Raw genomic sequence first — 21412 nt, 5'->3', positions numbered from 1 at the left:
GGGCTTGACTTAAATGATGAGCCTGTTGTCCCTCTCTTTGTGTGCGGTGCTTTGTTACCCACTGCGGTGTCTGGGCTCATCTCTTGACAGGCCTTTGCTTGAAAGCCCAGGCGGGGAGAGAGAAGTCGCTGTATTTTTTTCAGGGCTAGATCACCTAAGGGATGCCCCGTTCCAGTGCCTAAGGGAGTCTTCAGCGCCAGCCTCTGTACCTAGGCTTCCCCTTTAACTTATGGTGAGAATAAAGCGTTTAGGAGTGGGATTAGCGAAGGCTAGGAAACTGAGCGGAGAAGCCAACAGGAGGCGGAGGGGAGAAGTACATCAGGGGCATCACCTCTTAAAGGTAATAGGTCAGCTGTGGTATGGATGTTAACTCTCCCCTGGAGAGAAAATGCCTAATGACACAGAGATGAGGGATTTCTGTTGGTACAGAAGAGACTTGGGTTTGAGTCGGGCGCTGTGGAGATTTGAAAATACTTGTGCTGTTTCCGAAGTGGGTATCTTAAATGCAGATATATGCAGATATATGCAGATAATGTATATGTGAACATATACAGCCGGTTCCTGCTGAGAATCTCATTTTGGTAATCTTGAGTAGATGGAATGAACTGTCAGTGTCCATTAGATCCTGGAGACAAGCAGTGCGTATTTGAGAGTCTTGCCAGAGTAAAGAGCAGCTCAGCTGGTGAATAGCTCAGCTGCATCAGGCTTTGCAGGAGCAGGGTGAGGGGTGTTTTATGTGCTTACTGGTGGAAACGCCAGTGTCTACAGGACTTTGGGAATCCGCAGAGTTAGGCCACATATAGTAAAGACTTTGACAGTCTCACTAGCACCTAAATGCTGGACGTAAGTGACTACTTGCTCTTTCAGATTCTTAGTGGTTTTGGTTCTGACCCTATGGGGATCAGGTGATCCTACAGTTTTGCTTTGTTCAGAGGTTGTTGCGTAATCCACACTTATACATAGGCTCTCATGCAGTTTCAGAATGGCAGAAGGTTCAGCAGTGTCTTGGCTAACTGAAGCAAAGACTCAGTGTAGAAAAGGAGAATTTAATTCCTAATAGGAAGTGTTCTTTAGTTCTTTAGAGCTTTAGTTTTGCCGCATTTAAGTGACAAGCATGTTAGAAATGTATATGTGCCTAGGTTTTTATTGAAGTATTGTTTTTTCTTTATTTACGTGTGTTCTGTATAGTGTCTTCAAAATGCAGTTTGTCCATATCTAACTAGCAGGTGGAATCTGAGAGCAGATCATCTGCTCACTTGGGCCTTCCCATGCTGCTGTACTTTAGCAAGCGAGGCTGTTCTTGGCATTTGTAAGCTAAGCGTGGTCAGTCTGGGTTATTGCTTGGGTGTATAACCTCTGCAGAGGACACAGGTGTTCTAGGAAGTGATGGAAGAAAACATCATCTTTCCTTTGAGTCAGTCATAAATCCTGTTAGAGTAAAGTCTGAAAGATTAAGCTAAGATTCTTTCGACTTGTTGTTTAAAGTCCCAAAGACCAAGAGCAGTGACATTTTTCCAAGGCTCTCTGCTAACATAGCTGATGCATTTTGCTTCGCATGCATTTCTCCTGTTATTTTGGCTGAAAATATTACCGTTCACTTCTTGTCAGGAACTGTTGCATAATACTGTTGTGTGCTTCTGAACAAATACAGCCTTTTAGGCTGATCTGCTTCAAGTCCTGAAGCAGACTCACTTTCTCTTCTCTCACAGTAGTAACTATTTATTCTCTTTATCAAAACCGTCTTTGGTCTTATATGATCTCTTTGCCCCTTTTTGTTCATTCCCAGTTCCCTGCCAGCCTTCAGTATTTATTTTTGGAAGTTCAAATAGATCTAATTATAAGCAAAAATACCTGCTGAGAGTGGAGATAGTCTGAGACTGTGTCTGGAAGAGATCATTGCCTTTGTGGGAAAAACTCTTCTTTGTCCTGTTGTTGGAAATGCTGTTTCCTCTCTGACTATGTGTCTTCAAAAAAAATCTGTGTTAAAGCATTTCAAAATATCTGAGCTGGATTTCTGCTTATCCTGGCTGGTGAAGTCAATATGTACCTGGTGACTATGCAATTGCCCCTACTCTGATTGCCTGAGAACCACCCGCTGCAGTGCCCTGTGACTCCCAGCTGCTCACAAGTGATCCTGCAAATTACAGGTTTCAATCCCTGTAGTGCAACAAACCAGAGAATATTCTGCTGGGTAAAAAATGATTGTGATTATTCTTTACGCATCTCCCTTTTTTTCAATGTCGTCTTGTATTTATCAGAATGAACAGCATTTGGACTCTCATAGTTGCGTCTGGCTTGACTGTCTGATGAACAAGCGTAGTTATGAAAGAGACGGTTTCTTTAAGGGGCTGTTGGCATCCCAGTCTTCACCACTGGAAAAAGTTGTAAAAAAAATGAGTGAACGTTGATGGTGCAGTAAACATGGGTGTGTGTTAAAAGACTAAGCTTAAGCTCAGTGTAGTCATAAAGCAATGATTTCAAATTATTGACTTCTGGAATGTGAAGTCATGAAACTTCAGTTTTGGAAAAATCTTTTTATATTAAAGAAATGCATCTTAGGTCACAAATAGTTTCCTTTGTCTTTCTCAACAGCCAGGCCTCTGTGGGCTCTTCACCAGCTCTCCGAAATGATCCTAATTTGGCAATATTAGTACTGGATTGTACTGTCTGGTCATAGTGGGGAAAAAAGTTGGCTAAAATCAAGATCCAGTTTCTGCTGTTCCCTCTGCTATAGCCTTCCTGCATTGCCTGTAGATGTTCTGCATTACCTGTCAGGCTGCTCAAGGCACAAACTCTTTCAGGACCGCTCAACATTGGCTTTGTTGTCAATGGTAGAATATGTTCTACTGCCTGCTTTTGTAAATAAGTTTCTCTTCTGTCTCCATGGTGTACTCCTGACTTCCTTTACAATGTGAGTAATAATAATAATAAAAGGTTCTATTATTTATTTACAATTATGTATAGTAGTGAACATTTTGCTGAATCTAGTCATAGGTTTTAAGCCTATGGCCATTTACAGTACATTAGGGTTGCTAATGGAAGAGACACTAAGATTTGTTACTATGCTTTAGATAGGATCCTGTGATCACTCCAGCAAAGTCTAGTTAGAGGATAATCAAACTAGCACTCTTCTGCAGGAAGTGTTAGATGCAACAGATCTAACAGATGGCAGGTTGGGCTTAATTTTTATTTGAAGACATGAAAGATGCAGTGCATTTCAGGGCTGGTAAAAGTGCTGCTTCTCTGGAAGTTTTAGCAAAGTTAAAATGGTTCTACAGGCCAAGCAGGTAGAAAAGTTTAAAAAAAAAAAAAAAAAAAAAAAAGCCGCCTCTGGCCAAGAACAGAATGTGCATCCAAAATGTTCCTTTTTCAAATGTAAATAATTCTTATAATTCCAACTTCTAAAAAGCTGAAAGTGCTGTCAGACAGCATGGAATGAGAGAGCATCTCGAAACATAGGGGATAAAACCTTGGAATAGAAAACAGTGAAGGACTAATGGCTTGATCTTTTGTTGCCTGCTATACCAGAGAAAGGAGTGTTGACTGGGGCCATGTGTTGCATCATATGAAGTGCTGTATTGCCAAAAAGTACAGGCCTGCTTCCAGCCTCTGACTCTGGCAATTCAGACAACTTGAGTATTACACTTCTACTTGGTGGTCTCAGTTGAATGCTGAAAAAATTCTTTCCCTTAGATACTTGCAGAAGCTTTATGCTTGCATCCAAAGGCAGCATTTAGTTTTGATGCATACGTTAAGATATATTGCACTTTATGTCGAATATGTACTTTGTACTATATGATTTGCTTTAGTGTTTCCTGGTTGAATAGACAAGGGAATGGCAAAAATGTGGTGGAGAAAGAAAGTACTTAGGATGTGTTGTTGTCAGAAATGGTGCATTCAGCAAAGTCATGTGAGAAGAAAGCAGCCCTAAAACTTTTCCCTAGGGAGCTAGAAGACGAAGCTCAGAATAATTGTGCCTTACCTGGTCTGGTCTGTGCTTTCACCTGGCCTGTGGAAAGTTATCACAGCTTTGTCTTTCCCTGGTTGTTACTAGATCATTTTTGAAAGCAACAGCAGAGATACAGAAAGCGATATTACTCAGCTGACTGTATCGAGATGTCTCAATATTTGGAAGCCATGCTGTGTCATGTTGATGAATGGTTCCATTCTCCCATTGCTACAGAGGACAGGGAGAAGAGTTCCAGAATATGTCAGGATAGTTCATTATCTTCAGAGAATGTACTGGCCTGAAAAGACTATGAATGTGGAAAACATATATGTGTGTGTGTATATATATATTTTTTGTTGTTGTTTAATTTTATCTTATATGGTGTGAGCAGCCATTTACTTAGGGACAGTGCACTGAAAAATAGCAGCAGCATCACTTGAAGTAGTAGCTGAAGCAAACAGGAAAATGATGATATTCAGCCAAAAGTTTTGCTCACATTGTGTATTGTGGAAGGTTTTCTTTTGTGTTGAAATGCAAGGGAGTTATCACTGTAGTCTCTAGGTCATTTTACTAGTGACTGTGACTCGTGGATTCCAAATAAATTCAGATTGATGAGCTTCTCAATATTAATAAAGTACTTGCTAGAGTGGGATGAAGCTATGTGTTTTTTTGTTTGCTTTTTGCATATTCAAATTCTATTTGTTATTCCTCAAAGGGTAGGAAAATGAATTGAAATGAGTGTTTAACTTCTTTCTTAAGCATCGGGGTGAGAAAATGAGAAATAAAAGACAGGAGAATGTTGTAGCTCAAACCCTCAAATGACAAAACGAGGCAATGTTAAACTTTTTTGGGCTTTGAATTACATGGTCAGAACAATGCCACATTTGAGCATTTGCAGCCCTGGTTTAGGTGTAAGTACCTGTGAGGGATAGATTTCTGGCTGCAAATTGCCCCAGGCAGCATTCTGATCCTTCGGATTTGTGGAGTGCCTGAACCCTGTGGAATCTCTGCTCCTATTATGTGGAAGATACGCTGATGGTGATGGGTGGCAGCTAATGCTGAGGATGTACAGAGAAAGTGAGTGTGAGTTTTGAGAATTAGGTACCTGCTTCCCACTGACAAGCAGAGCCTAGGAGAGACCTTTTCCAATTTCCCTGTAACCAGGCAATCTTGTTGGTAGTGCTGCAGGCTAAGGCCTGTGGCAGGGCTGCAAGTGAATCGTGTTTTCCATGGAGCTGGTTGGGAGCTTTACCTACAAGCTTGTTCTTCCTCTTCTGCGATCTTGTTTTGCGTTTGTCAGAAGGCAGCAGGCATGGATGAGCTTCTTCCTGTGTGAACGCTGTTGATGCGCACGACAAAATTTAGCCCTAGTTCATTTGCAGAGCATATGTGATCTTGGCTTCCTTACAATCACTGATGATTTATTCCTGAACACGGATCGCTAGGCCCTGGATCCTTACAGTAGAAGGTCCATGCCTCCCACGTCCTTTGTTACTGACAGAGAAGAGCTTATTAGCATTCTTGAGATTAATGTTTTCTGATCATTCTCAGGAACAGAGCAGAGAACTGCATCACCCTGCTTGGTATGAGAGGAAAGGAAAGGTTAAATGTGAGGTGCCAGTTACAAGCTGCCTATTATACTCAAATATTGTACTAGTTGTGAGTTTTCATTGTAGAGAGAAGTGAACTGTCTGGAGGAATCAAGTAGCCTGGAAAATGGGCCTCTTCTGATTCAGTGATATCAGGGTGGAATCGTAAAAACACAGACTAATTTAGGCTTGGTGGAACCTTTGGAGGTTTCTAGTCTAACCTCCTGCTGAAAGCAGGACCAGCTTAGCTCAGGGTGCTCAGGGCCTCGTGCAGTTGTGCTCCGAGTATCTCCAAGGGTGGAGATTGCATGCCTGTCTGGGTAACCTGGCCAAGCATTTGATCACCCTCATTGTGAATTTTGTTTCCTAATAGCTCATCAGAATTTCCCTTGATGCACCTTGTGCTCGGAACCTTTTATTCTTTCCCTGTGCATCTGAGAAGAGTCTGACTCCATCTTCTCCATAACCACCTGTTAGGTAGTCATAGACAGCAGTAAGACCCCCTTTGCCTTCTCTTCTGCAGACTGAACAACCCCGCTTCCTTCATATGCCATGTGTTCCAGCCCCGTGACCATTCTGGTGGCCCTCCCCTGGATTCGCTCCAGTTTGTCAATGTCTGTCTTGTACTGGAAGTCCAAAACAAAGTAGGACCAAATCCATCAGTGTGGATGAAGTCGCATTGTCTCTACACCTGCTTAGGCTGACACGCAGTTTAGAGGAAGCATTGGTTCTTCTTGATCTAGAAAGAAAAAAAACTAGAGCTCTTGCAAAGAAAGCACCCCAAAACATTTGACTGATTAATATGAGTTAAGTAAGGCAATTGATTTGATGGGATATTTCTTTTCTTTCTTTCTTTCTTTTTTCCATTTTCTTAGAGAAACTGAAACAAAATCCTTTTCCAGATCTGAGATCTCCTAGGCAAGCAATGCCAGCAGGAATCATAAAAGCCTGAGAAGAGCAGGAGAATAAAGAAAAAGTGCAAGATCTAGTTGATGCTCAGTATTCCTTACACACAATGCAATGACTAGTTAAAATGATAAGAAGACTTATAGTCAAGCTTTAAGGAAATTGTAGTGTGATCAAGAAGAGGGGAGAAAACTGGGAAGCACTGGGAGCAGTGATGGTGATGTTTGTTTAGACAGAAGACATTAATAGCAGGTATTCTGAAAGTAAATAGTTGCAGAATGCCAGTGCTTTAATAATCTACTCCTTGAAATTCCTACTGTGGCTGGTTTGAGTTATGCTAAACGTGCAGGACCTAGAAACACATCCTGTGCTGAGGTGTAGAAAGATCAGTGTTGTCTTCAGAAGTCAAATTCTCCTGCTGAGTACCCTCAGTCTGTGTGGATTAGTCAGGGAAAGGCTTTCAATCCCAGTAACTCAATAATTGCTGCAACGCCAGATGCTGACTGACACGGCCTGATACTGAGCTTTAGTGATGTTCTGAATGTCATGTCAGAAGGAATAGATCGCAAGGAAAGTGTCTGGGAATATGTTGCAGTGCAAATAGTCGTAGTGTTTGTAGTATTTCTGGAATCTTTTCTCTTGCCTAGGGAGTATCTTGATGAAATCAAGACAGACTTGACTATGTTTAACATTTTGGAGAAAGAAGGCAATAATGATATTTTTCTTAAGGTCAGTTCTTATCTCAGAACCATTTCTTCATTTCTCCTTTTTCCAGTAAGAGGTGGCTCTGATTGCAGGAGATCATTTAATCCAATTTAGTAATAGCCAGAAAAGGGAGGCTTTTTGGTTACTTGTATTAATACATCTTTCTTGCTGTTTTCATTTTTTCCCTATTCTTCATGAAAGAGTTTTAAAAATGTGAAGACATTGTAGTGAGGAGGGAAGAAAATGATGAGCCATGATGTATGCAGAGCTAGATACAGCATGGAGGTAACTCTTCTGTCATTGCAGTGAATAGTATACCTCCCTTAACCTCAGGCTAAGCACAGACCGCTACGGAGCTGCTTTTTTTTGGGGGGGGGGGGGGATTCCGTGTACCTAACATGGACTTGCTTGAATATGAATATGACTACAGGCCTACCTCAGAGATATTGTGGGTTTGGTTCCAGACCACTGCCATAAAGCAAATCTCGCAATATTTCTAATGCTTTTTTAACCACTTCATTCTATTGCCATGGCAGCTGGTATTCATGGCTGGCTCCAAACTCTTGCTTGTCTACCTCATCTGTAGAAGCCTATGCAAAAAGGTATTTGTACATGTAGACCAATTCAGTCATCTCTTAGCTGTTCTGCAAGTGCTTAATGACACGTCCAAACGTATAGTTTGGAGGGTGTCCCAACAGTGCTGTAGCTTTTAACGCTCTCTCCTTAATGAGCTGACAGCCTGCAAAGGGCCACGTGTGTATTTTATAGTCTGATGCACAACGAAGGCCTGATAGCAAATGCAAGCTGATCGATGCTGCAGAAGGACTTTAAAAATAGGGTGAATTAAATTGTGAACAGGGTTTTCTGATTTTGAACATTCTGCTTTGGGGTTCAAAGATAAGGAAATTAAGCTCCAAACCCTACTTCATGGGTAACTTTAGTTATAAGCGAACAGCTCCCTTGGGATCTTTTTAGCCTGACTTGAAAATCTAGCTTGATGGTTCCTGATAGATAGTCTGTCTCCTGACCTTTTCTGAGGCTTTATGAAGAAATGTAAGCTGCATGTGAAGTTGCAAGAAGAGTAAGCTGTATTTCACTTTTACAGGGATTTTTATCAGCTGCTATTTTTATTCGTCTTGTAATTTAACACCATTAACTTTCAGTATTGTGCCTTAAAGGTTTAAAGCTTACTAGAAGACAGCAGGCTTTCCAGCATCTCCTAGGAATGATGAAGGAAAACTTTAGACAAGGCAAGAAGCATCTCTGTTGGGTTAAAATAGGACATCCAACATTTTCCAGATAGTGGGATAGGTGGGTTGCTAGAAACCTCTCTCAACCGAGGGGACATCTGAGCAGGAAAATACTGTCTCTGTGAAAGCTGTTTTGTGCTATACAGCACAGAAACACAGCTTACCTTCTCCCAGGTGGTCTGCAGGCAGCCAAAATCTGCGGTTACCTAGAGGAGAAGGTACTGGCAAGATAGAGCTGTTTTCTGATTCAGCAGGGCCCCCGTCCTTGTCCTGTGGAGCTTCTGATGGTTACTGCAGCAGAAGACTGACTAGGAGGGCTGTGCAATGCCGCTGGTGTGAGCTGGCTCGGCGACTGAGCCCTCCGGGGTGCAGTGGCAGCCGGGCTGGCAGGAGGGCTTAGAGCTCTGCACGTATGGATGTAGCTCAGCCTTCCTAGGTATCCTGACGGGAAGTTATCTGTTCCCTTCAAAACAGGGGAAGGCACGATGCAGACATTGTAGTAGGGTAAAACAGCAGGACCCATCTCTTAGTTAGAACTGCCTCTATGTTACTCTGCCTTTGATTTACACCTGAAAGTGTGTGTAGCACAGGTGGCTACCTGAACTTTCATGCCCTTGCTGTCAGGATGGTCCTTACTCTTATTTTGGACCATGTTAGGTCAAAGGAAAGGAGACTTGGTCAATGTGAATGTAAGGCATTTACCTCCTTTTCTTTAAGTTCCTCATTCTGCCTTCTGATCCTCGCTAGTAAGGCTGGCCTGGGGACTGGAAGAGCAGGTCTCCCACCTGGCACCTGCGTATGCTCCCTGTGGTCGCTGGTTCTTGCTGTACCAGTTCTGCGGACTGTCAGCAGGAACAACTGGTGTAATATCTACAAATTCCAACAGAGAAGACCCCACTACCACCAAAGTACTGACCTCGCAGGTGAGTGTGAAGTACTTGATTCCTCGCTGGCACTGGCTCTTAGTGACCGGTTGCCTTTTGGGACCTTGACTATAAAACTGCAAAGAGCACCTGAGGAGGAATACTACTCCTTGCCTGGATTCGACCAGTGTCTGTCGCCTGAAGATCAGGTGTTTGTACTGTAAGTGCCCATGCAGAAAGTGCTGCTCTTTTGTTTGGGGCGCTTTAGTACAATACTGAACCCTCTGTTACCTCTGGTGAAAAACTTGACCTTTGTTGGAATTAATTTTTCTTAGTTCAGCTCTAAGCCCCTGCTGCATGCCGTTTCACTCTGCCTCTGGATAACTCTTGCCATGTGTCTATGGGTTTCTGAACAAGAGGAATGAAAGGAGCGTGAAGCAGGTGATGAGATTAAATTGACTACCGAACAGGACTGGAACCGAAAATGTTAAACTGTTGCTCTGCCTCCAGTTGCCCTTTTACCAAATAAGAAAAACTGTCTTTAGATAAATGGTGGGCACATGAAAAGAGAATGACATGTGAAAGAGAACAAAGGGAACCTCTGCAGAATTCACAATGAAGGTGTGAGTACAGCAAGTAAAACCCAGTGGAAAAGTAGCAAATGAACAAAGATTGCCCCTGGAGGAAGTCTCAAATATTTGTCCTTCTGTCTCTTTTTAGAAAAAAGATTCAAATGCCTTTAGGAGTAAAAACACATTGTGGATAGTGTTTGCTTAATATGTGAGTCATGCCTGGAAAAATTCCACAGCAGAACAAATTTATTCATGATCATCTTACTGAATATAATAAACTTGTCCACAAAAATTTGGTGCAAAGTCATCATATTGTATCAAGCAACATATTGAAAAACATTTCATCTTGGGATTTGTCTTGCTAGCTCTCGTTAACCCTCTTCCATTTTTAATGACGTACATGATACTTTCATTGGTGGTGTGAATTGCTTGCTCATGGGGAAGCTGTGGATACCCCTGTTACCTCAAGCATTATATGTTAATGTTGTTTTCTTTCTGTGAGAAGTTAGGGCGACAGTGTTGGATCAATGGCTCTAGCTAGCTAGTTACATGTTGGAGCTTGATGATAGGAGAAATGGTTAACACCAGATGCCATACACTAGACATGTTTAACAAGATGACTGATATGAATCATTTACATGTTCGCATTAATTTAAAATCTTGAAATTCGGTGCACTTGCTTCTTATAGGATATCAAGTGTGGGAAATGATTGCATCTTTAATGTTTTCATCACAGTTCAGTGATAGATCACTAAAAATACCAAGGATACAACTTGTCTTCAGAGCGATAAATTCTGTATACGGTGGTGAACTTAAACTACTGTAGTAGCTTAAATGGATGTTGTATTGTTCCAAGCCTGCATATCCTGTAAAGAGTGATGGAAACCTGTGCCTAAGAAAGGTATTATGCAGGCTAGGGAGAGAGGCTGGCGTTTATTTGGATTCTTGAGACTAAAGAGCACAAGGCCACTCTATGTGGCCTGAATATGACAGCCATACTGTCCAGCTAGGATAATTTTAACAGGGATGTGAAATAACTAAGATACTTTTCATAGCTCTAAAGTCATGGCATCATCAATACTGCTATTGAACCTGGGCATTGCAGCTGAATGAGGTCATATTCTCGTGTGGCATTGGTTAGAAAACGTGAAGGCAATGCTAGCTTGCATGGGACCTTGAATGCTATGGAGAATATGATAATACATGTATATTCTGTATAAGTCTTATCTTAAATAGTATGTCAAGTTCTGGTCATCTCTGTCTCATAAAAAAGATTCAGTGAAGGGCAATTGAGAAAAGATTTTTAATCTTTGAGGAGAGGAAGAAGAGAAAATAGATTGAAAATATGTAAAGCATGAATAACTGCAGAATACACTTTGGAGCTTTTTTTCTACTTCTCTCATAGAAAAGATAAGAGATACTCCATGAAATTCAAAACCAGGAAATTCAAAATCAATGAAAGAAATCTACATCTGTTGTTTAAATATATAAATAAAATTACTACCCAAAGAAGTTGTCAATGCTTAAAATGTAGTTATATTTGAAAAAAGACTCAGACGTGGTTATTAGGAATGTCCAGTGTCGTCATAATTAAATGGAGTAAACTTTGCTCTAGAATAACTGTATTTCAGGATTTTGTTTGCTTCTGTCCAGTAAAGAACAAGATATGCTCCCTACGGACAGGGGCAAATTAACCTGCATGAGCCTGTGGTGGAGTGTTTGCCTGTTGCTCTGCAGCATCTTGATCCAATCACTGGTAGAGACTAGACTGACTTCAGATCTCCAGTGTGATAATTCCTGTGTCCCTGAAACAGCAAGTTAGTTTGTCCACTTCAAGGCTGTATGTAGTCTTTTATTCTGGATCTTCACTTCATCCTGAAGTGCTATTCCACCAATTGTTTGTATTACCTGTTTTTTTGAATTGATTACTGTCATGCACAGAAACTTGCTCACCTGGTGAGGAGCCCTAAGTGCAGAAGAGTCTGCCTGTCTATGCAGTATAGATAGAGCTGGTCTGGATCATTTGGTCTGCACACAAAGTGAGCTCATACTGAGCATGTTGTGATTGAAGACTATGAGCATTAGGTACTGTGGCTTATTTTAGTGCTAGTGGATGGTTATAATTAAGGGAATTTGCAAGCAGAAATGTTGTTTAGGCTATATGTACAGAAATAACACCATATGGATTAAATCCTACAGATGTGCACATTTTTATATGAAAATGTGACTGAATAAAAGTCAACATGAAACAAGGACAAGGGAGAAGCCCTCTAGCAGTATCTGCAAATGGGAGAAAGGCATTATTTACTTATTATGTGTTCAGCAGGATCAAACGGGACAAAAGTTGGAGGACCAAAAAGGAAGAAGGGCAGAGTGCAGTAGGTGTTTGGTTGGAGGTTTTAGTCCCTGCCCCCGCCAGTTCTGCACCCCAGCGATGCGGTGGTGTCGCATCTGGCATCTGCAAGGACAGCAGTAACAGCACTGGACAGTGCTACTGACCAGGGCTGAAGGGGTAGATTCAAACACTGCCAGCTCCTGCTCTCAAGACCATCCTGGTGCACGGCCCAGAAGGGCATGGCAGATGCTGGAGCTGGAAGAGGAAGCAGTGTCACTTGTCAGCTGCCTTTGGACTCTTTGTACTGAACGCAAGCTGGCTAGGAAAGAGGATAAGTGGTGAAGTATTGAAGGAGGCACCAATTTCTTATTTGGTGGCTGAGCAAAAGCCAGTACGATTTATGCTGCCAGGAGATAGAGCAGGATTTAAGTTGCAAGCTCCCCTGCTTTACCACTGGGCCTGCTACTGAATTCAGTAAGAACCAGTCTATATTTCCGTAGCTGTCTTGGCAGGACAACAGTGGAATAGAGGTTTCCCAAAGCTTTTTGCCCAGAGAGTATGCCGAGATGGAAAAATCCCTATTTTTCAGATGTCTAGTATACTCTTATTTTAACTTTCTTCTTAATATTTTTATGAGACAAAATCTCCCCTCTGTATCTCCTCTACAACCCCATATATATATATATATATATATATATATATATATATATATATTTTTTTTTTTTTTTTTTTTTTTTTTTTTTTTTTTTACAAAAGACAGGGTTTTCCTCCTAGGATTCTGCCTGGCACCAGATGGGAAAAGGTCAAAACTTCAATAGTAACTATTTTATCACCATTACGAGTCAAAGGGTGTGATAACATCAAATTACATCTTCTTGACCTATGTCATCTGCAGTCCTGGTACACGCTCTTTTTCTGATGGAGTCATAAGTTATTCCAGGTCAAGCCTTGAGAGCAATATCCAAATCTGCTTATGAACACAGAAGACGAAATTAGTCAGATTTGTACTTTTTCACCTGCTGTGGCAAGTGTTCGTTGCTGCACTTCTGCTGCTTTGTTTTGGCCTTTCCTGCTCTCTTTTACTCAATGAGCCTTGTAGGTGTCAGCCAGTGAGTTCTAAGGGGACAGATATTAGCTAGATTGTGGTGGCATCCCCAAAGCGTCTAGCACTGTCGAAACACAAAGGAATGTTGTCTTTTCCACAAAGACGATAAACACTAGAAAAACAGTAAAAAAGGGATGCAGCGAGAGCTACACCAAGCAACTCTAACGATCGGTGTGATCATAAATACATAGTTCATTGTTCACATATTTTTATGTAATTTTTACACTGTGTATGTATAACTAAACACAGTAAATTATCTTCCTCTTTCCATACATTGGCCCCCTCGCCCAGCTGTTTACCAGCTTTGGTTTATTCACTTTAAGGTAAATAAAATGTATTTAAAAATTAAATAAAAATGGGACTAAGTAAAAGACTTTGCTATGTAGTTTCCTGTAGACTGTGAAAATGGGTCAGTGAAGGAATTTAAGTTCTTGGGTGGAAACGAGTGAAAGGTTCCTGTTTGCTCTCATTTGTCGTTTTGCTAGAAATGTAATAAACCCTAGGTAATAGAGTAGGATATTATTGTTTTCAGGCTGATAAAGTCTGCCTAGAAAGTACTGTTCAATTCCTTTAAATTAGAGACCTGCCAAATTATAAACCAACCCCGTGGAACACAAGAAGTTCTTATGAGTTCTCTCTCTTTCATTTTGTGATGTGCAATATCCTGCCCTTTATTAAACCACCTTCAGGATGGACAGTGAGTATCAAGGATAAGCCTGTTACTGTTCCCAAAGGCCTGCTCAATCCCTCATTTCTTTGAATTCTTGTTTTTCCTAAAACTAATATCTCTCATCTGGAAATGATGTCATTGCTGTCAGGCACCCACATACACACAAAGAAAACCGTAGAAGATTCATGTGGAAGAGACTCTCGGAGGTCCCTTGGCTCATCTACCTGACTAAGGCAGAACCAACTCTGTCTCAGCTATTCCTGGCAAATATTTCTCCAACCTTTTCTTCAGATCTCCAATGCTGAAGATTTTACAGTCTCCTCAGGCCGTCTATATCATTGCTTTGCTGTTAGCCTTATAAAGGTCTGGTGAATGTCTAACCCAAATTTTACTTGCTGTGATTCTTTATGTGGACATACTTTTTGGGAACAAATATTTCATGTATGGTTGTAGAGTTGCAGAAAATTTGAAGTATAGCCCTTGCCCTAAAAAAAAAAAAAAAGTTTAACTTCCATCAAACATATGGTTTAGTGATTGTGGAAAATGGCATTTCAGACACAAATACGTATTTTTATTCACTAAGCAGGGTGTTACATTAGTGAGCATCCAATCACCAAATGTGTAACACCACCACTTTACATGACATTATTTTTCTCTGTTGGAAAACCAAAAGAGTCGAGGGGAATGCTGAACGCTTAGGTTTATTATGTGGTCTCCATAGTTAAGACAGGCATCCCAGTAACCCTAGCTGAAGTCACACATCAGGTTGGTAAAAACTAAAGTAATCCACGTGAAATGTTTTGTCTGTGGTCCTTTGCTGAACAAGAATTTATGGAGGCAGGGAATTCGGAAGGCAATTGGACAAATACATTTCAGTTCAAATATAGCTTCAGTTTTCCAATTTTTTTTTCCAGACCCTAGAAATCTTCTTTTATGCTTTTTAAGCCTGGGGAAGAGTAAAGGCTCAGTAGTGACTGGTGTCTCTGAATCTTTCTGGCAAGTCTGATGAATTGAAGGCTGTATTCCTCCCATCTATCTTCCCATTCCCGACTGCGAAAGCTGGGAGCTTAGTCACCCAAGGCTCCCTCTGTAGTTAATGGAGAGAGAAACAGGCAACTTCAGATGGCCAATGAACTGTAGAGTCAAGCTTAATAAATTGCAGATAATATTTTTTCTGCCAAATCAAGGCAGTTTTCTGAAAAATGTAATTAATAAAATACACTTTTTAAGCATTCTGCCATTTAAGTCATTCTAAGAGAAAATCGCTTTCATTTAAAAGCTACTAAGTAAAAGGAAATAAGGAGTCAGTTGGAATGAGACATAGCTAGTCATTTGTAACCGTACAGCCCACGGGTTGATGGAACTAGCTTAAACTATGAATCGCTATGAAATAGTTTATGTTCCCAGTGTTTTAGTGCTTATTTATTGGGCTTAATTGTTTACTCCCTTAAGTTTATCAGGAAAGGGCTTAGTCATTCAACTCACAAAGCAATTTTGTTGCCATCTCCCAGTGTGGAAAGGATAATTTATCTTGTGGATGTCCTGAATGGTTTTCATTTGCTCGGACAGACAGGAAATAACCATTCCCATGCTTGCCTAATTGGTTAAAAATGTGTTTATTCATTGGAAGGTGAAACCTTGCCTCCCCTAGTGCTGGGAAGTGATCACAGTGCAGATTAATTATAATATAGATATTAATACACACATTTATATATATACACCTGCACATGCATGCGCACACCGAGTTAGCAAGCTGTACGTCAAATCATATGATGATGATTAATGTAAGTAGCTATTCGCTGACTTCCATCTGCAGCCAGATGTGGTGATAGCTTCCCTGAGGTGATAATGGGTCTGCAGAGCTCAAGCCCTTTGCTGTTTTTGAGGGATAAGGTAAAAACCTTATTTCTATGTGGCAAGAGAGTTACAGTATATTTTCTGTCCATTAGCCCAGGTGTGTGAGATGAATTTGATCTAGCAACTTTGGCTCGGGAGAGTGAGCAGAGCCAGTGAAAAGAAGAGCAGTGGTTTGGAATAGATTCTAGGTCACAGGTTTTTTTATTATATATATATATATTTTTTTTTTTTTTGCTTCTAAAGATATAAATTTAGAAACTCATTAAAGTTTTGTCCTCATGGATTAGACACACTTAAAGCAACCACTGGATTTTCTCCGAAAGAAGTGATAGAATTTGCTGCCAAGATTAAGGACAGACTGTGGGTGTCAGCCGAAGCTCATGGAAGTCAGTGAGAAGCCTTCACTGACTTCTAAGGGCTTTGGATATGGTTTGAAGGGCTTTGAATTTTTACAGGAAAAGCAAGCTTCTGTTATGTGCTGGATAAGTAATAATTCATTGCTCCTTGCTAATATAAGCCATGGGCATTGATTTTTCTATAGGTTTATGTATGATGGTTTATAAGACTCTAATTTTGATAAATGCTTTCTACTTGCAGATGTGAGTAATCTCTTACTGCAGTGTCTGTACAACTGCCATTTAGCATGTGGTTGTTATCAGAAGGTAATTTTTTTTAGAGCTTAATTTGACTTAAACGTTTGTTGTTTTTTAAAGTAGAAGAAATATCTGTAACATTGCAAAAATGGAAAAAAAGCCCATATGTCTTTCAGATGGCCGAGAAATCTTTGAGAATATTGGTTTAGGTTGTACCTTAAAAGGATGACCACTACTGTACCGTTTTGCCTGTTGAAGATCATCGTGCACACAAAATCCACTGCTGTCTAAAAAATTGAATTGGTATTTGAAAGATCTTTCTGCAAATCTCTATTCCTTCCACCCCTTTCCTCTGAGACTACTTCAACTTTTTAGATAGGTTTTTCTCCGCTTCTGATTATCAGCTGCAACTCAAAACATAACCTGTAAGAGTCTCACAAAAGACTGATGTTCTTGAGATGTTGAAGTTCTCATTTAGGGCCTTGCTGCGTTTGGGTATTTTGGAAGCATTTCAGAAAAAATCATAGATTCAAACCAGCCTTTTGTACCATTCATGGGTAATTATGTCTTCACTACACTACAGAAGGTAAACAGAAGGAAACTGGTATTTCTGCTTTCTGAAAAATTTCCTTATGTTGTTCCTTAGGTATGTGGCACAGCACTGGTTTTGGGACATATATTTCACATTTGTCATCAAATACTCTGTACTTTTACTTGGAACCAGTGTGACTCAGCTAGGTTGTCTGCTCCCTTCATATACAGCCTTTTCTTTGAGCAAAAGTACTTGAAAATTTAGATCTTTCTAGAGCTACTGGGGAACAATATTGAAAATATTAACAGGAGATGTTTTTAACATAGCCCACTTGAAAAAGAACCTGCAAAGAGTGTTTCATGCAAAGCTCTTGTTTGTTTGTTTGTTTTAGTATAAATTGCAATAATGGAAAATGAAACAGACCTTCGTCCTATAAACTGTTCAATTTACATAATGAAAAATAGAAATCTTCAGTTCTGTTCTCCTATATAGCTTTACTAGACAACCTTTTTGTTTTTTCAGTGCCCAATATCACACAGAAAGTGTCTTACTCTTCTGGTGCAGAAGTTTCATTCATTCATTCATAGCCTTATTGGCAGCAGATTATGCGAGGTGGGAGTAGGCTATTAAGTCACCATCAGTTTATTTTGAGGCAGAATATTCATTGTCAGACTGTTCCCTGCCCTTGATGTTTCTCCTGGGTCTACCTGATCTAGTGATGCAAATTCCTTCCTTTGTGAAAGAGAGGTGACTTGGACCCACGTGCCCACACTGCATGCATTCCTGTTGCATCGAATTGCAGGGAAGGTCCAGCATATTTACATTCAGCAGTTAGTGTCAGATATTAATAATGTTGCTTACAGCTGTTACTATTGGTTTGTTACGGGTTCATTGGTGCACTAGGGCTAGGTTTCTGGTGATATATTACCCTAATTTTGGTCAGGAGTGAAATACTATAATCCTTGGTTCTGATGGCATTCATCTAAACCTGTCTGTCGCCTGACAGGGTGTTTATGCTGAAAGAGTGAAAGATTTGCAAGTCTGGGTTATGCAGTGTTTTGGCAGACTAGCGTGTTGGAACTTACAAAGTTTTGGCACTTTGCATGGAAAATTTGGCTGAAACTTTTCAGGAGTTCCGACTGGTTGAACCGCAGATACATTGATCATAGCTCCCAGGTAGGACAAGCAAATCCTATTCATTCAGTTTCAATTGCAGATGCTGACGTCTGCTCTTTTTCATCTAGGCGGTGAAAGGGCTCAGGAGTATGACAGAGACTATTCTTCACTGGGATATGGCTTCTTGGATGTACCTAAACGCGCAGGTACTTAGGATCACGCTTAGGTGCGTGTGTTAGTGTTTGGATGGGAGATACTTCTGAAATGAATTGGGCATTTCTTGAGGAAATGGGGTTTTGTCCTGATGGGCTTTGGTCCTGTGAGCTGTGGTGCGCAGCCAAGGCTTTGTACTTGCTCTTCATGCCAACCTTGAGTTTACGTGCATGATCAGGTCCTGAGTAAAGGGAGCTCAGCATGACTAAAGGTAGCAATTTGGATCCTTATTTATTTAACAAAACTGCTGTTGTAAGTTGCCCTTAAGAAAACCCGGTGTTTGGGAAGAATGTCTGTAGCATTAGGATATGGTACTTCCTCTTCTAAGTACAGAAAACTGTATACAGCCTCTCAGATTCTGTCATGTTGAAAGTCCGGGTGTATGGTAGTTACTTCTTTAAACACACTAAACCGTTAGATTATTTGGTGAAGGTAAAAATTATTTGCTCTAAGTGCTTTACTATTCCTTACACTCTCTGTTAAGAGTTTTAAAACCTAAATGTGATGCTGTTTTAATGCAACATATTATTTATTTAATATTTCTGTTAATCGCCTCTTAATTATTCGTGTTACTTAAGTTTTATAAGTTACTGCTACAAGATATAGCTCCTTTTGCTGTAAGAAACATTGTGCTGCCGTGTGTTATACTTCAGGTCTAGGTTAAGACTCAAATGTTATTCATTATGTCCAGATTTAAGAAACAAAGAGAGTCATGAATCTCAGTTCTCTCTCTCTGCTCCTCTTGGCTTTCATGTCTGCTGTGGCTTTGAAGTGAAATACCTGCAAACTGCAAAATTATTTTCTGAGGTAAATTTAAAGAATTGTTTGAGCAATTTACATTTGTGTATACTCATTTTGTAAGCTTTTACATCTCCATGTAAGTTAGGATTTAAAAAAAATTCTGAGTGTTCCTCTAACTTTTCCGCTGAAGTCAAGAGAGACTTTTCCTGGTAACTTCAAGGAGAACAGAGCGGGCATTGGCTGCCTTTCAAAATCCGACCCGTAATTTATTAGACAATAAACCCATGTCAGCAACAGTGGATTTACAGCGGATGTCAGCATTTACAGTGTAAATACATTCACCGTATGCACACGTACAGTACTGTATGTAGAGCACTACAACACTCGCAGTATAGATATGCCCACTACATTAATCATTGCGAAAGCGTGAGAGTTACCACTGGATTAGCTGGGACGTTGCTCGGCTGTTAGCCAAGGCCAGACTGCCGAACCGGGGCAGGTCGCAGGCGTCTCCTTAGGGAACTTGCCTTGGTGGCTGGTGGTTTACTCGCTGCCTGTGTATGGGGCCAGGCAGCATCGCAGCTCTGCTGGGACAGGCAGCGTGCAGACACATCGCCCGAGGCAGTCCCTTTTCCTTAAGTGGTTACATCTGACATAAAGAAATGAAGATGACCTAGGATTTACTCAGAAAGGCAGGTTTCAAACTGGGGTCAGCATCCACGGTCCTGACGCCAGCGACAATTTAACGCCTCTGGTCTTGGTGCCAGCTGCCCTTTACTTGGGGGGGGCTGTGCTTGTTGACACAAACTAGAGAGCTCTTATGGTGTCTGAAGAAATTACTGATACGGTAGTTGGTGATGAAAACACAAATACGTGTGTGTGTTTTATATATATATTACATTTCTATTATATTTTATATTATATATATATATAATGTGAAGTAAAAATCAAGTGGTTCCGCTTTTACTGTGCTGAATACAGGTGTTCTAACAGCAGGAAGGATCACAGGGAAATCCAGTGTATGTAATGCAACAGGATTGCGTAAATGTACTACTGTCTAAAATATTTATTGTTCTGTGTTAGTAGAGCTCGCATCTTCACAATTTTCTGTGTATTACGAGAGCCTGAGTCGGTGCATTTAGAAGAAAAGTGAATACTAGAAATGACGCTGGCACAGCTTCCTTCTGCCGGGGAGGTATTATTTGTCGGGGATATTTACTGGCGAGGGCTAGCGCCATTGAAGGGCGGAAGAAGAGACGCCTGTGGTCCGCACGTTGTTCCCCTCGGTCTGCAGTCTATGAAGTTAGTTGGGCGTCTCGGCACGGTGGCCCGAAACGACGGGAAGGCTGAGCCCCCGCTCGGCGCAGGGGGGCCCGGCCCGGGGGCTGCTGCCGGGAAGGGCAGAGGGGGAAGGTAGTCCTGCACCCGTCTGCTCGCAGCCTGCTCTGTCTCTTCTGAAATGCAGAAGTAGGTCTCTTCCCCGCCTTGCTTTTGAGGACCAGACTCTCAAGATGATAGCTTCGCTGTCCCTTTTGTGCTCTGTTTTTACCTTAGTCTCCAATTAATTGTTTGCATGGTCGACAAGCAAGGGAAAGACTATCCGCTCTGCCTCGGTCCCTTCCTCTCCCACCAAGCCTGAGGCTTGGCGTGTCGAACGTTTGCCTGAGGTGCCAGCTCCACTCGGAGCTCCTTTGCTCTGTCAAGCTGGAGCCATTTTAGGCAAGTCCAGAGGCGTAACAGGTTCCCTGGCAAATTTTACAGTTTAAAATGTGATGTGACCAAGGAGCTTGGAGATGGTGTTTAAGCAGATTTTTTTCAAGGTTAGAGTTTTTGATGTGGAAGTCCAAGTTCCACCTAAATGCCCTTATAAGCATGGGAATCTGTTTTAAATCTGACTTGCAAGCATAGGCACATCTAAGTGGTAGAGGCACACTGTGATAAACGCACATATTTCTGTTTTACGAAGCGTCACTTGGTCTTCCAAGCAAAAAATGTTGTTGTTAACAGAACCAAGGTGATGTTTGCATTCTCATGAAATCGTGTTCTTCTGTTTTCCGGCCATCAGGAGAGCCTGCTGCTCCACACCGGCTTTCTGTCTGGCCTAGCATCCTGTCTCCAACAGTGGCCATAAGTAAATGCCTAGGATCAAGGCAAACAGTGTTCTACTTTTCTCCCAATACCTCCAGCCTCCAAGTATTTTCATCTTGGAGGACTTTCTCTCTTATTGTGGCTTGTCTGCTTTGTTTATCCACTGTATTACAGTTTTTCTTCAAAGTTAGGAAACTCTAACCTTCTTTTAACATCAATGAAGCAACTAGTATCTTCTGCACTGATGATTTATTGTTTAGAGTTAATCAAAAGGCGGTATGTAGATACCCAGTGGTCAATTTTTGCAGAGAACTATTATTAGTATATT

Source organism: Apteryx mantelli, chromosome 17 (genome assembly GCF_036417845.1).
Source record: "Apteryx mantelli isolate bAptMan1 chromosome 17, bAptMan1.hap1, whole genome shotgun sequence".
Taxonomy (NCBI): Eukaryota; Metazoa; Chordata; class Aves; order Apterygiformes; family Apterygidae; genus Apteryx; species Apteryx mantelli.
Note: the sequence above shows the minus strand (reverse complement) of the source record.